Raw genomic sequence first — 16,605 nt, forward strand, 5'->3', positions numbered from 1 at the left:
CAACATGTACTTATTCCCCCTAGCAGAGCGAATCACGGGGCCTACAAAGTCGATTTGTAAATCTGACCATGGCAGTGTCATGCCCCGCTTTTGGAGAGGCGCGCGGTGCGTGAGGGATGATGGCTGAAATTGTGCACACACAAGACACCCCTTCAAGTATTGGTCGAGGTCCTGCCCCATGTGTGGCCAGTATGCAACCTCTCTTAAGATTTCCAATGTTGTGTGAAACCCCCTATGACCGGCGGTGGCCACATCATGGGCGTGACTTAACATCAGGCTTCGGAATGAGGTAGGAACCACCCACTGATCGTGGCCAGCTTTGGATTTCCTTACCAACAAACCGTCTTGGATCCGGAACATTTTTGGACATTTCATCAACACTCTTAGGTCCTCTTTCCCAATGTAATCGGTATCCGTCAGGGGAAAGTTCTCAGGGTCCTCAAGGTGCTGGTAAAATTTACCAATAATTGGATCCCCCTTCTGAGCGGTAATCAAATCAGCATCAGGGGTCTCCTTACTCCATTGTACAATTGAAAGGTCGTTGTGAGCATTTGTCTGGGACCTAGTGATGGCAGTGACCTGGATTTCCCCCAACAGGGACTCAATCTCAATTAGATCCCCTTGGATGGCCCCGGTTTTGGCCAGCTGATCAGCTAAGTCATTTCCAGTTTTGTCTGGTCCCTCTACTTTGGAATGACCCTTGATCTTTTTCCAATAGATGGTCATCTCATTCGAGGTGACCAGATCGTCAATGTTTTGGATCAACTTCCCATGTTTCAAGGGTTTGTTGTTAGCACATAACATGCCTCTGGTTTTCCAATTAACCAGGTGCTCCACGAACCCGTTCCGTACATAATCCGAATCTGTGATTATGACCAGTTTGTGGAGTTGATGCTGGACAGCAGTGAGGATGGCCTGATGCACAGCCATCAATTCTGCCACCTGACTACTTCGGGGACCAATTTTGTATCCAGCGGAGGGTTCTGGGGACTCATTCACCCATGCATTCCCTACGCCGGCCACCAGTTCTTTCTCCCCGTTGTTGTCAACATGGTACGAGCATCCATCCACATAGACAGTGGGCATTCCCTCGCACTTGTCCTCTTCAAAGACTTTGTGTGGGGAATTAAGGTATGCCTCCATGTTGTCCTTGATTTTTAGACTTTCGTCCTCGAGACAGTTTTCTCTGGCACAATCATGCAAGTCAGCCAGACCTTGCGCGAGGGGACTCTTCTTGTTTTGGCCATATCTGACCTCCACAGGAAAGCCTTGCATTGACAGAATCCAGGAAGTAATTCGGGAATTACTCACATTTCCGGCCCGGATTCTGTCACTTTGGAGATATTGCAGAGGCTGGTGTGGAGTCTCCACTATGATGTGCTCCCCCTGGATAAACGGGCGGTAATTCTTCAATGCTCACACCGTCGCCAGGAGTGCCTTCTCACAATCGTTGAATTTCTCCTCCACAGAGGATAAAGTTTTGCTCGCATATGAGATTACTTTATTGACCTTGTCATGCTTTTGGTATAATACTGCCGTCAAGCACGTATTAGAGAACCCCGTCTCCAGGAAGAACTCCTTGTTTCTGACAGGGTAAGCTAGGCAAGGCGCTTGTGAGAGGCTTCTTTTGAGTTGTTTTACTGCCTCGGTTTGTTCTGGACCCCATTCCCACTTGACCCCCCCCTCAGGAGATGAATCAGGGGTCTGGTGATCTCTGCGTAGCCCTCAATGAACTTTCTGCTGTAATTAGTCAGTCCAAGGAGGCTCCTTAGTTCCCGCAGAGTTGTGGGGTCTTTCAGTTTCTGAAGTGCTTCCACTTTCTTTTCCTGGGGACAGAGACCCTGAGGAGTAATCTCATGCCCGAAGAAATTAACACGGGTTCTACACCACTGTGCTTTCTGAAAGGAAAGTTTTGCTCCGGCGGCTCTCAACTGGGTCAGAACATAACGGATCTCCGCTATGTGTTCCTCCACAGATGAACTTTTGATGAGAACATCATCTACATAAGCCAGGTTACCCCTTGCACCCAGGTCGGGCATGGCCTTATGTAGGAAAATATTGAACTCATTACCGGAGTTAAGGTATCCGAAGGGCGTCCGGGTCCATGTATACTGTTGGCCCCCAAAGGTAAAAGCCAGTTTGTATTGGTCCTCCCTACTGACAGGCACGGTCCAGTACCCATTGGTCAGGTCTATTGCAGTGAATACCTGTGACCCCTGGATCTGGGCCAGCCCTTGGTCAATGTAGGGCAGAGGCCATCGGGAAGTATGGACCCGTTTGTTGAGCTCCCTGAGGTCAGCACAGAGTCTCCACTGGCCATTTGGCTTCAATATTCCCAGCACCGGATTATTGAAGGTGCTGTGGACTGGACGGATTATTCCCCGGGACTCAAGGTTCTTAATTATTTCAGTAAGGGACTCCATGGATGCGAGAGGCAAACGATATTGCTTCACAAACACTGGAGTCATGCCAGGGTCCGTGGGGATTGTTGTTGTGTGGATGTCGGTGCGACCACAGTCATATGAGTCTACCGCAAAGAGATCTTGGAAATCCAAGAAAACTTGTTTCAACTTTTGCTTTTGTTCCAGAGTCACACAGGCATCAGCTAGGTTGACTCTCTCTTCCACCATCTGCCTGAAGCCTGGAAAGACTTCTGGTTTGGCTATTTCAGCGGCCTCCTCCAGCTGGGTGGAGAAGTCCCTGGTCAGAGTGCTGATTTGGACTGGAGGCTTCAGGTGGGAAAGGCAGCCCTCATGGACCTGGAAAATCACCTCATCCCTCCTGAAGTCACACGTCACATCTTCCTTACCATAAGGGCAGGAAGTGTACACCAGGAAGTTCCCCCCATGCCGGGTAAAAATCCTGTCTGGTGTTGTATTGTCCTCACTGTCACTGTCAAAACAGTCCTTGGGGATTGGTCCTAACAGTTCATTTCCAAGATCAATGGAGAAATGTCGGTCATCAACCGCCATTCCAATAATGGTGCCTGCGGCTAGAGTAATACTCTTTAAGTCGCTGTTATCCACCTCTATTGGAATGGTGTCATGTTCTATGTTGACTAATGGAGTTGGGTTTACCCCTAACCCTTGCTGTTGGAGAGAAGCGTTTAGATGTATGTAAGCATCAGGGTTTTTCAAATGTTGTCCTCTTTTAACTTTCACTTCCAGGGAGAATTGTCGAGTCCTTTCGGGGATGGTGACTTCCTCTTTGATCTGAATTTCAACTGCATAAGGTAGCAATTGAGCTGACCTAAATGCCTTTTCTGGATCATCAAAGCCCATGGGATTATCCGCTAATCGGGACCAAGCTTTGAAGTTTATTAGGTCCAAACTAATGGCAAAGCGATTGAGAATGTCACTGCCTAAGTAAAAGGCGGCAGTGACGTCTCGCACGACCCAACAATTATGGACTATGCTCTTGTTGCCAATGGAGATTTTGAGCATACACCTGCTTGGCAGGAGATGTTTGGAATTAGGCGCTTCCAGGTCCATTTCCCATTTGTCTATCAGTTTGAATGTGGGAATGGCTGGATCTTTTGGGAGTTGGCGGAACATGGCTTCGCTGATGAAGCTCTTACCGTTGTTCACACACACTCGAGCGAGAACAGAGTCCTTCCCATCATTTAACTGAACAGGGATGAACAACTGCTCTCCAATTTGCTGAATATCAGCCAGGCTCTGAGCTGATTTCACATCTTTCTGGACTATAGGAGTGGGAGTTTCTGATTGTGGATTAGTATAGAATCTCAGAGTGTTTCCTTCCAGCGTGGAGTACCACTTTAGACTGGAAGGAAGGTTGATTTTCAGAAATAGAGAGGACCCCCCATTACCAGTCTGTTGTCCTACTGCTATTACTGTCACGTCTGGAATTTGGCTATTCTGGAAGTGAAATTCTACTTGGTCAGATTTTTGTTCAACCATGTGGCAGGTGCCGTTTAAACTAACATGGTTGACACTCTGTTTTAATTTTAAGGGTCGGCTAGTCTGGGTCCAGAGGACCTTGTTTACGCAATCTATTAGGGGTGACAACCTTCTCAGGAGGTCATTCCCTAGTAAACAAGGGGTGCCCTCTGGAGTCACAACTATGACCGGGTGTTTCAACTTGTGTCGCCCAATTTTAATGTCCAAGTCTGCCGTCCCCTCGACGGGAATTTCCTTCCCGTCAAAGTTCTGGAGTTGTCCAGGAAGAGAGGTGAGAGGAATTTGGTAATTCTCTCCCCTTCCTGCATTCAGTTCATCAAAGGCCCTTCTGGACAGAAGGGTAGCTTGAGATCCAGTGTCCACCAGTGCCAAAATTGTACCCTGCCCCTGTACTCGGACCGGGGCATAGTATCTTCCCTCCTTCTCCTCAAGGGGGCACAGATAATGCACATTTTTGGACAACTGAGAGATTTGGGCAGAATTCTGTGGAGAGCCTTGGGAATCTGAAAGAAAAAGTTGGCAACTGGAGATCAGAGCCATTTTGGGTTCCCCTGGCTCCGGTTCTGGGCCGCCCCCCCCTTTTTGGAGGCAGTCACCAGGATGGGTTTGAACCAGGGGATTTTCTTGCTGTTGGTTCTGGGATGAGATGGTGGCCGGCGGTAGCTCAGTCTCCACAACTCCCCAGTCTGGATTTGCATCCCTAGGGACCCATTTTTCTTTGGGAGGAGTTCCCCCCTCTCTGAAGGAGAAGATCCTTTTCCCAGGATCCTCTGAGGATCCCTCTCCCTCAAATTGGAAGATCTGTACCTCCTCCTCAAACTGAGTCTGTTTGGGTCTTTTGTTTCTCCTACCCCCCCTCTGCTCCTTAGGAGGCAGACTTTCAGGGGCAAGAGATTTTGTTTCTGGTTCCTGGGCTTCCAGGGGCTGTTTACAAGTGAGGAAGGAAGCTTCCTCCAAGGCTTTACACCCCCCTTCCCCTTGTGCCTCCTCCCTGGGAACCGGTGAGTTATCGGGGTGCTGACCCCGTCATTGTTCTGGAGCACCAGGTCCAGAGTTGGGTGCGTTCTGCGCCGGCACGCCCATCTGAGGGTTCTGCTGAGCCCTCAGTATGTGACCCAGATCCCGCGCCATGTTTTGAACCTGGCGCTCTAACTGGGAAACCCGCTTAGGCTGATACGGGGCCCTGTTTTCTCCCCTGGGCTGATCCCGGGAAGGGTAGCTGTCCCTCCTCTGGTAATACCCCGGGTTGGGAAGATTTGGGTACCCCTCCACCCTTGGCCTCCCCTCTCCCGGATTCAGTGGTCTGGGCTCAGGGAATTGGGGAAAGAAGGATGGATGGTTTTGGGGCTGAAAGTCGGGTGGATATCTGGGGAAAAAGTTCTGCCCAGGGTTTGGTAAATTTCTGCCCTCCTGTGGGAAGTTTGGAGGGAAGTTCCCTGGGTTAGGTGCTTGGCTGGATCCCCCCCCTTGGGCTGGAGGAGTCCACACATAACCCAGGATGGGTCGATTTCCCTTGTAACGGGGACTTACATAATCAGGAGAGCGAGGGACCCCATTTGTGGGGCTGCCTCCTTGGCTCCCTGTCTGTGCCTGGCCCGAGGACCTTCTGGGCCTAGCATTATTAGGTGCAGGTAGGTTTTTAGGCCCCCCCATCTCCAACTCTAAAACGGGGGTGACCTTTACCTCTGCCACCTTGGCAGCAGCAGGGGTGCTGTTGGCTTTGGGGTTTTTCTGAGCATTATTTTTGCTATCTATCGGTTTCTGCACCTCATAGATCCGGGTAGCCTGTTCAATGACCCAGTCTAAAGATCTTTTCTCGTGAAAATCCCTCACGAGCTGGGTCATGATATATTTGGGCAAGGCATGGAAAAACGTATTAATAAATTCCCTGCTATCCGTGCGCACCCTTCTTGTGGTCTGTGCAAAAGCACGCTTTAACTCCTGCACAAATTCTTGTGGGGCCTGATCCTCCCCACATTGCAAATTGTAGGCTGCCTTGCGAGCCTCTTGAGGATTTCTGTGAACAGAAAAATGTTTCAAGATGGCCGCCTTATAGGTGGACCATCTTAAATGATTTTGGTCCTCCAGCCCCGCAAAGAAACTGGAGTATTCCGGGGAGAAGGTCCACTTTACATATTGAATACAGCTTTGGCTGTCCTTCAAATGGAAAGTCTCCATCATTTGTTCAAACAACTCTAAGTGCTCCCAAACAGAATACTTAGCGTTCTTATGGTAAGGCGTGATGACGCTCCTGATCGCCTTAATCTGCTTTAAGGGGTCCTTAAGCAAGGCCCTTTTTGCCTTATTGGCCTTTTTGGTTCGGGTAACCCTTGTCCATTCGTCCTCGGACTCAGAGGCACTACTCCCAGAGGTTCCCGTCTGTTCTTCCAGGTTTTCCCGGATTCTGCGAGCCTGGGAATGGCTGGCAGAATGTGGGGACCTGGTCTCCTGCGACCTGCGCAGTTCAGAGGAGTCTTCAGATTCCTCCTTGCTGCCAGGATTTGATGGGTACCCCCTCCACTGACCTAACTGGGCAGAGGTTTTCAGGATGCCCTTAATGGGCCTACTCTCCTGGGGTTCCCCATTGAACTGTACTGTACTTGGGTGCCCATACCCGGATGCCCACCCCTCCATTCCTGAGTGGTACTGGCCTATGAGCCCCATACTCTTATCTGGATAGTAATCTGCCATCCCTGTGGCCCTGTGCTCATGTGCGCCAGGGGACATGGGGGTGGTAGAGTCCAGGGACTGGGGGAGATGAAGGCCCCTGGTGTTAGGGCTCCTGCGGTTATGGTCAGGAATCTCTCTTTCCCAGCGGACCTCATCTCTATCCGCCCCTGCTCCCTGTTGCAATGCAAGAGCCTGCATTTGTGCTTTCAGTTCCTCTGTTAAGGCCTTACTCGACTCTATCAGTTTCTCCTGCATCGCTACCTGTTGCTGGAGCCTCTCATTGTGCTGGCAGAGAGCCTCATTTTCCCTCCGTGCTTCCTGGTTGGTCCTGGAGAACTGGGCCAGTCTTTGCTGCAGGAGGGTTACCTCCTGAGCTGTGTCCCTATTGGCCTGCTCCTTTCTTGCTAGAGCATCCTCCACCCTCCTGGTGTGCTCTAGCAAGTTCTGGTGTTCTTTTTGGAGGTCACCCAGTCCCTGGTGGGCCAGGTGATTTTCTTCCATTTTTCTTTTTAAGTGGCAGACTTCCTGGCCTAAGGTGTCCCTTTCCTGACTAAGTGTCTGCATCTGTACCGTCAGGTCGTCCTTTTGCCTTTGGAAGGCACCAGCTTTCTGGCGCTCCTGATCAAACTCTGCCTGGGTATCCAGGTCTTTCAGAATCAGTTTATTGCTCTCTGCCTTCTCCCTATCTAGGTGGCTTTGCAGGGTGACTACCTGCTCAGCACATGCCCTATTGAAGTCTAGCTGTTGCTCCAGCTTTTTCTGGCTTTGCAGTAGGGAGTCCAAACCTTCTTGGTGTTCCTTCTGCAAGGCCAGAAATCTGGTATCCTGTTCTGACTTTTCCTTTTGCAGCACATCCATATCCTCCTTTATTTTAGTGATGTACTGTCTGGTCTCATTTTCTGACTCCTGGCTTCTGTGCAGCCTTTGCTCAGAAGAGTCCAGATCAGATTGGGCCTTCTCTAATGCCATCTGTTGCCTTTTTGCCAGATCATGGCCTTCAGCACATTTATTCTGTATGGCTCCCATATATAAATATAAATATGCCGCTATCCTAACGATCTTGTCGTGTTCATCTTTGGCCTTAGGAGCCATATATAGTTCACTCAGGGCCACATGTAATGGACCCTGATCTCTCCATAAGTCTGACCCTGTTTCAGTGACCTGTCGCGTGATGGCCTGCAACCAGGCATCCTGGCCCTGCTCAGCCCATTCACCTCTCACAAATAGTTTATGTAAGAAGTGCTCTCTGGCTATTTTCATATCTACCAAGGTCGTCATTCTAGAGATTGGTCTCTGTCCTGACTTACAGAAGTTAGTATTTTATTTTTGCAGAACAGAAATTTTCTTGGAGTGTCCCTTTTGAGGAATGCTTTACAGCGTAACACAGCGTGGTGATCCGACCGGATATGTGTATCTGGTCAGCTGGCACGCTGTATTAATCTGCACAAATGGTAGATCTAACCCTAACATCCCGGACGAGCCCCCAATTTGTAAGAGGATTCAATTCAACACTACAGCTAAGTCAATGCCTAGTCTGGGATACTGAATGGAAACCCTTATTGATATATCTTTATGTCCGGTTCATGCGTTCTGGATGACTACCCCTATATAACACCCCTCTCTCAGAATCCCCCTGACCCCACTGAGCCAAGAAGTAGTTCTGTTTTGCAAGTTAAAAGGTTTATTTGATAATTTAAACAATAGGTATATATATCAGACTTTATAATAAATTAAGAATTGAATATCACACTTAATCTGATATGATAAAGATTAACAACGGAGAATCTGGCACTAGCACACTTCTTTATAATCACTACGGAGTTGACATGAAATGGATAAGATAGCAACAATACTTTTATGGTTTCAAATGGATGCAATGTGGAATGAAATGCAGTAAAGAAAATACTCAATATGATTTCAACAAAACAATGTAATCACTTTTCTCTGGCAATTCCCCCCCCTTTTATGCAATGCAAGGAAATGGAAGGAAGCACACAGTTCTCAGAAATGCAATTCAAATGTAATTCAGTTCACCCAGCAACTTAGACTACAGAAGTTGAAACACAGGCAAAATGCTTTTAAATGTGCTGGAAATGAAGAAAAAATATACTAAAATGCTTTTAATTCCCTCTAGAAGGTTCAGGGTGAGTGGAATCAAGTTAATATTAGCTCAGGCTCACTCTAGCAGTGATGCAGGGATAGTTTTTATGAGGCAAACACATTTTTTTCAGAGGAAAGCAAAAGCAGCTATCTTTTTGCAAGTGGAGAAATTTTCAAATTGCGGCAAAATTCGCGGATGCGTCTAGCGCGATTACAGAGGAACTACAAGGACTATCACTATCCTTGTGGGGTCCTAGGAAAGCCTGGGATCTCAGCTTCCAGATGAAAGTTACTGCAAGTCTCTAGCACAAACGGTCACGGAGATATGAGCGATTAAATAAAGGTCGTTTTTCAGATTTGAAATTTTAAAGTTCAAAAAGACAAGTGCAGCTTGCAACTAGAAAATGACAAGTGACAGCTTTACAAATGACAGGAGACAGTTAGGAGACAGTTCTACTTAGATTAAAATAGGATTGAATTATATTATTTTAACTAAGAGATTGGTTCTGCACAGTTTTCTAGGTACTCACAATATATTATAAATATGCCTTGCCACGGATCTGGTCAGGTTTAGGACTGGACTCTGGTCTCTGCACTTCACAGTGATCTGGGTCAGCTCTCTCTGGTTCTGCTAACAGTGGTCTGGATCAGCTCTCTCTGCTGGTCTGGTCTGGGTCTCTAGTTCTGGATAGATTGAAGTCTCCAGTTTGGCTTTCTGGAGGTTTGATGAAGGTAAAGTATGGATTTTCCCGGCAGAGCTTCCAGCTGCAAATGGATTTGAAGGTCCCTATCTGTCCTGTCTCTCTGCTTTTATGTGTTTTGAAAATGGGTGTGTTCTTGCATCACTGACCCTACCTCTCTCTCAGCTTCTAATTGGTCAAACTTCCATTTCTCATTTGATTGGGGAAGGAAGTGTGTGTCAGCGTGATGTCATTTTATGGCTTGCAGAGAGTCCACTCCTCCTGTCAACTTACACACAAATCTAGATTTGAAACAAATACATATTTGCAGAGGTACATATTGTTTTAAAATCATATGCACCCATCATGCATTACAGGAGGTATACCCTGTTCAAACTCTGCTCTTCCTGGGGGCTTGCATTCAGAAATGGCACATATTTCACTTTTTAACTGATTTTGCAATTCCGGACATTGACCCAAATTTACACACATGTGCGCAAGGAGTATGGACATTAGTTGATGAAGTGTCAGATTTTTCACATGCACACATTTTGAGTAATATCCTCTTTTCCGCTAAAACCCCCCTGAACATGCCACCGGTTCGAAAAACCTCTTAAAATGTGGGCAGAAAAATCACAAGAATTATGGTGTCATTTATAAAATTTTCACATGTCCGTACTATGAGTGATCCATCTTTTTAAAGTTATGTTCTGGCTCCAAAGGGGTGTGGTTTACCCTCAGCACAAGGTTGAATTTCTGGTTTTTCCAGTTCTGCCAAGCCAGCTTGCTCTCACAGGCAGTGCTCCTCCCCTTTCCTTCAGGAGGAAGCCACTTTTTACAACCATTTACGACTCCTGCCAATAAAACATTTGCCTGAGTCAGGACAGGGCTTTGTTCAATTTCCTGCAGAGCCCAACTAATTCAATCAGGGAAGTGTCATATCCCTTTTGGTGTGAGCAGCAAAAGGGCAGCTAGGCCTGGGAACACAGCTGTGACTCAAGTTTCACTCCTGATGGGGGTAGTTGCCAGGCAGAATTCAGTTCCTTAAGCCAAGTTTCAGATAAAATGTCACTTTTTGTTCCCCAGTTCCTGCATTCAAATAAAACTAAACATTTTTACATATGCAGCTAGAATGCTGATTCTAAGTTTAAAACTTTGACATTTAAACAATTTCAACCTATGTGACTCTCAAAAGTAGGTCACTCAGTCAATTTGAACATTTAGATTTGTAGTGTCTTTCAGTCCAAATTTACTTAAACTGCTGAAATCCCCACCTCAGCCAGTCTTGTTATACACCTTCAAGTCACTTCAGAATATAACTTTACATTGGATCCACCTCTCAGTAAGTCTTTCTTTGGCTTGCTTTGGGTTCATTTATTCAGTTTTGCAAAAAGTAAAATCTGGTGTTGTTTTAAAACGCCGGCTTTTGGATAGTGGTGAGTACTGGTACTGCACCCCTTTTTGGGATTTAAGAAAATGAATTCCCAACAGTTATGGGTTTGCTTTTGGCAATCAGCATTGCCATTCCCAATGGTTTCAGACTACTGTGTGGGTAGTCCAATGGTGGTTTTAGGCAGTGTCCTTCTGTGCCCATAACATCGGCAAAAATGAGTGGCAGCCTATTCTTCATGCATTTCCCTGTGCATTTTCTGGGAAGCTCTGGCCATCATGAGGTTTTCCATGTCAGTACTGCACAGTTTTGAGGTAGGGCTCGGATGCATGGGTAAATACATCCCACAAGCCCCCCTCTTGCGATGGCCATTCGGTTTCACTGATGGGACTCGCAAGATCTGGGATGTTTCCTCATCTTCTTCCAATAGATGGCACAGTTCAGCATCTTTTCCTCCATCCGGTCGGATCGATGGGTTCGCCTCGTCGGTCCTGATGGGAATATTGGGCGGTACCCCGGGCCCATTGGATCTTCATTCCCGGTCCCTGGGTCATCCTCCTTGGCCAGTCTCAAGGTCTTCTTTCTCCTAGGACGACAAAGGAAGAGCGGCAATACCTATTCATAGACATTTTTCCACCACTGTTGAGATAGTGGGGCAGCATATGCATTTCATCATAACAAAACATTACATTCTTATTTTGAAAAAAAAAAACAGTATAACTAAAAGACAGTTTCATGCAAATCACAATATTTTAGAGACTAGATGTGGTATGTTTTATGGTTGGAACTGAATTAATCTGAGACAGTACCCGCTAGGATTCCAGAGGATTCCTCCAGTTGTTGCAGAGTGTGCCTGGGATGGCAACATTTCAACTGGTTTATGTGGACCCACTTGTCTTCCCCCGCTGCCAAAGGACCTTTGGGGATGTGGATTTTGTAGGCCACAGGAGAGATCTTGTCGATGATCTCAAAGGGTCCCTTCCATGTAGGCAAAAATTGGCGCTGCTTGGCCTGGTTCCTTTGGAAGTTGTATAGATAGACCCGGTCTCCCACCTGATATTCCTTCCTGGAAGTTTTCAGGTCATAGTGGGTCTTCATGCTATCAGCTGATCTTTCTAGATTCCGCTGAGCGTAAGCAAAAGCATGTTGGAGGTGTTTCCTTAAATTCTCCACATACTCATGAGTAGTGGAGGCATTTATCAGTGTCTGCTCCTGGGTCCTGTAGAGCAAATGCTGCGGAAGCACCATCTTGCGCCCAGTCATCAACTCAAATGGTGACATTTTGGTTGCAGATGAAGGGGTAGATCTGATGGTCATTAGGACCAGAGGTAATCGGATATCCCAACTTGGCCCAGAATCTGCCACAAACTTCTTTAATATGCTCACAATTGTCCGGTTATATCTCTCTACTGCCCCAGAAGAAGCTGGCCTGTAAGCAATATGCAGCTTTCTCTTGACCCCCAATATCTCCCACATCTTTGTCATTACTTCACTGGTGAAGTGGCTACCTCTGTCTGACTCAATCCTTTGAGGTAGACCAAAACGGGAAAAGATGTGGTTAATCATCAAGGCAGCTGCCGTTTCTGCCTTGCAATTTGGGGCTGGGAGACATTCCACCCACTTGGTAAACAAGCATGTCACAGTCAACATGTACTTATTCCCCCTAGCAGAGCGAATCACGGGGCCTACAAAGTCAATTTGTAAATCTGACCATGGCAGTGTCATGCCCCGCTTTTGGAGAGGCGCGCGGTGCGTGAGGGATGATGGCTGAAATTGTGCACACACAAGACACCCCTTCAAGTATTGGTCGAGGTCCTGCCCCATGTGTGGCCAGTATGCAACCTCTCTTAAGATTTCCAATGTTGTGTGAAACCCCCTATGACCGGCGGTGGCCGCATCATGGGCGTGACTTAACATCAGGCTTCGGAATGAGGTAGGAACCACCCACTGATCGTGGCCAGCTTTGGATTTCCTTACCAACAAACCGTCTTGGATCCGGAACATTTTTGGACATTTCATCAACACTCTTAGGTCCTCTTTCCCAATGTAATCGGTATCCGTCAGGGGAAAGTTCTCAGGGTCCTCAAGGTGCTGGTAAAATTTACCAATAATTGGATCCCCCTTCTGAGCGGTAATCAAATCAGCATCAGGGGTCTCCTTACTCCATTGTACAATTGAAAGGTCGTTGTGAGCATTTGTCTGGGACCTAGTGATGGCAGTGACCTGGATTTCCCCCAACAGGGACTCAATCTCAATTAGATCCCCTTGGATGGCCCCGGTTTTGGCCAGCTGATCAGCTAAGTCATTTCCAGTTTTGTCTGGTCCCTCTACTTTGGAATGACCCTTGATCTTTTTCCAATAGAAGGTCATCTCATTCGAGGTGACCAGATCGTCAATGTTTTGGATCAACTTCCCATGTTTCAAGGGTTTGTTGTTAGCACATAACATGCCTCTGGTTTTCCAATTAACCAGGTGCTCCACGAACCCGTTCCGTACATAATCCGAATCTGTGATTATGACCAGTTTGTGGAGTTGATGCTGGACAGCAGTGAGGATGGCCTGATGCACAGCCATCAATTCTGCCACCTGACTACTTCGGGGACCAATTTTGTATCCAGCGGAGGGTTCTGGGGACTCATTCACCCATGCATTCCCTACGCCGGCCACCAGTTCTTTCTCCCCGTTGTTGTCAACATGGTACGAGCATCCATCCACATAGACAGTGGGCATTCCCTCGCACTTGTCCTCTTCAAAGACTTTGTGTGGGGAATTAAGGTATGCCTCCATGTTGTCCTTGATTTTTAGACTTTCGTCCTCGAGACAGTTTTCTCTGGCACAATCATGCAAGTCAGCCAGACCTTGCGCGAGGGGACTCTTCTTGTTTTGGCCATATCTGACCTCCACAGGAAAGCCTTGCATTGACAGAATCCAGGAAGTAATTCGGGAATTACTCACATTTCCGGCCCGGATTCTGTCACTTTGGAGATATTGCAGAGGCTGGTGTGGAGTCTCCACTATGATGTGCTCCCCCTGGATAAACGGGCGGTAATTCTTCAATGCCCACACCGTCGCCAGGAGTGCCTTCTCACAATCGTTGAATTTCTCCTCCACAGAGGATAAAGTTTTGCTCGCATATGAGATTACTTTATTGACCTTGTCATGCTTTTGGTATAATACTGCCGTCAAGCACGTATTAGAGAACCCCGTCTCCAGGAAGAACTCCTTGTTTCTGACAGGGTAAGCTAGGCAAGGCGCTTGTGAGAGGCTTCTTTTGAGTTGTTTTACTGCCTCGGTTTGTTCTGGACCCCATTCCCACTTGACCCCCCCCTCAGGAGATGAATCAGGGGTCTGGTGATCTCTGCGTAGCCCTCAATGAACTTTCTGCTGTAATTAGTCAGTCCAAGGAGGCTCCTTAGTTCCCACAGAGTTGTGGGGTCTTTCAGTTTCTGAAGTGCTTCCACTTTCTTTTCCTGGGGACAGAGACCCTGAGGAGTAATCTCATGCCCCAAGAAATTAACACGGGTTCTACACCACTGTGCTTTCTGAAAGGAAAGTTTTGCTCCGGCGGCTCTCAACTGGGTCAGAACATAACGGATCTCCGCTATGTGTTCCTCCACAGATGAACTTTTGATGAGAACATCATCTACATAAGCCAGGTTACCCCTTGCACCCAGGTCGGGCATGGCCTTATGTAGGAAAATATTGAACTCATTACCGGAGTTAAGGTATCCGAAGGGCGTCCGGGTCCATGTATACTGTTGGCCCCCAAAGGTAAAAGCCAGTTTGTATTGGTCCTCCCTACTGACAGGCACGGTCCAGTACCCATTGGTCAGGTCTATTGCAGTGAATACCTGTGACCCCTGGATCTGGGCCAGCCCTTGGTCAATGTAGGGCAGAGGCCATCGGGAAGTATGGACCCGTTTGTTGAGCTCCCTGAGGTCAGCACAGAGTCTCCACTGGCCGTTTGGCTTCAATATTCCCAGCACCGGATTATTGAAGGTGCTGTGGACTGGACGGATTATTCCCCGGGACTCAAGGTTCTTAATTATTTCAGTAAGGGACTCCATGGATGCGAGAGGCAAACGATATTGCTTCACAAACACTGGAGTCATGCCAGGGTCCGTGGGGATTGTTGTTGTGTGGATGTCGGTGCGACCACAGTCATATGAGTCTACCGCAAAGAGATCTTGGAAATCCAAGAAAACTTGTTTCAACTTTTGCTTTTGTTCCAGAGTCACACAGGCATCAGCTAGGTTGACTCTCTCTTCCACCATCTGCCTGAAGCCTGGAAAGACTTCTGGTTTGGCTATTTCAGCGGCCTCCTCCAGCTGGGTGGAGAAGTCCCTGGTCAGAGTGCTGATTTGGACTGGAGGCTTCAGGTGGGAAAGGCAGCCCTCATGGACCTGGAAAATCACCTCATCCCTCCTGAAGTCACACGTCACATCTTCCTTACCATAAGGGCAGGAAGTGTACACCAGGAAGTTCCCCCCATGCCGGGTAAAAATCCTGTCTGGTGTTGTATTGTCCTCACTGTCACTGTCAAAACAGTCCTTGGGGATTGGTCCTAACAGTTCATTTCCAAGATCAATGGAGAAATGTCAGTCATCAACCGCCATTCCAATAATGGTGCCTGCGGCTAGAGTAATACTCTTTAAGTCGCTGTTATCCACCTCTATTGGAATGGTGTCATGTTCTATGTTGACTAATGGAGTTGGGTTTACCCCTAACCCTTGCTGTTGGAGAGAAGCGTTTAGATGTATGTAAGCATCAGGGTTTTTCAAATGTTGTCCTCTTTTAACTTTCACTTCCAGGGAGAATTGTCGAGTCCTTTCGGGGATGGTGACTTCCTCTTTGATCTGAATTTCAACTGCATAAGGTAGCAATTGAGCTGACCTAAATGCCTTTTCTGGATCATCAAAGCCCATGGGATTATCCGCTAATCGGGACCAAGCTTTGAAGTTTATTAGGTCCAAACTAATGGCAAAGCAATTGAGAATGTCACTGCCTAAGTAAAAGGCGGCAGTGACGTCTCGCACGACCCAACAATTATGGACTATGCTCTTGTTGCCAATGGAGATTTTGAGCATACACCTGCTTGGCAGGAGATGTTTGGAATTAGGCGCTTCCAGGTCCATTTCCCATTTGTCTATCAGTTTGAATGTGGGAATGGCTGGATCTTTTGGGAGTTGGCGGAACATGGCTTCGCTGATGAAGCTCTTACCGTTGTTCACACACACTCGAGCGAGAACAGAGTCCTTCCCATCATTTAACTGAACAGGGATGAACAACTGCTCTCCAATTTGCTGAATATCAGCCAGGCTCTGAGCTGATTTCACATCTTTCTGGACTATAGGAGTGGGAGTTTCTGATTGTGGATTAGTATAGAATCTCAGAGTGTTTCCTTCCAGCGTGGAGTACCACTTTAGACTGGAAGGAAGGTTGATTTTCAGAAATAGAGAGGACCCCCCATTACCAGTCTGTTGTCCTACTGCTATTACTGTCACGTCTGGAATTTGGCTATTCTGGAAGTGAAATTCTACTTGGTCAGATTTTTGTTCAACCATGTGGCAGGTGCCGTTTAAACTAACATGGTTGACACTCTGTTTTAATTTTAAGGGTCGGCTAGTCTGGGTCCAGAGGACCTTGTTTACGCAATCTATTAGGGGTGACAACCTTCTCAGGAGGTCATTCCCTAGTAAACAAGGGGTGCCCTCTGGAGTCACAACTATGACCGGGTGTTTCAACTTGTGTCGCCCAATTTTAATGTCCAAGTCTGCCGTCCCCTCGACGGGAATTTCCTTCCCGTCAAAGTTCTGGAGTTGTCCAGGAAGAGAGGTGAGAGGAA

The sequence above is a fragment of the Ambystoma mexicanum genome, chromosome 10 (genome assembly GCF_040938575.1).
Source record: "Ambystoma mexicanum isolate Mex_15411 chromosome 10, UKY_AmexF1_1, whole genome shotgun sequence".
Taxonomy (NCBI): domain Eukaryota; kingdom Metazoa; phylum Chordata; class Amphibia; order Caudata; family Ambystomatidae; genus Ambystoma; species Ambystoma mexicanum.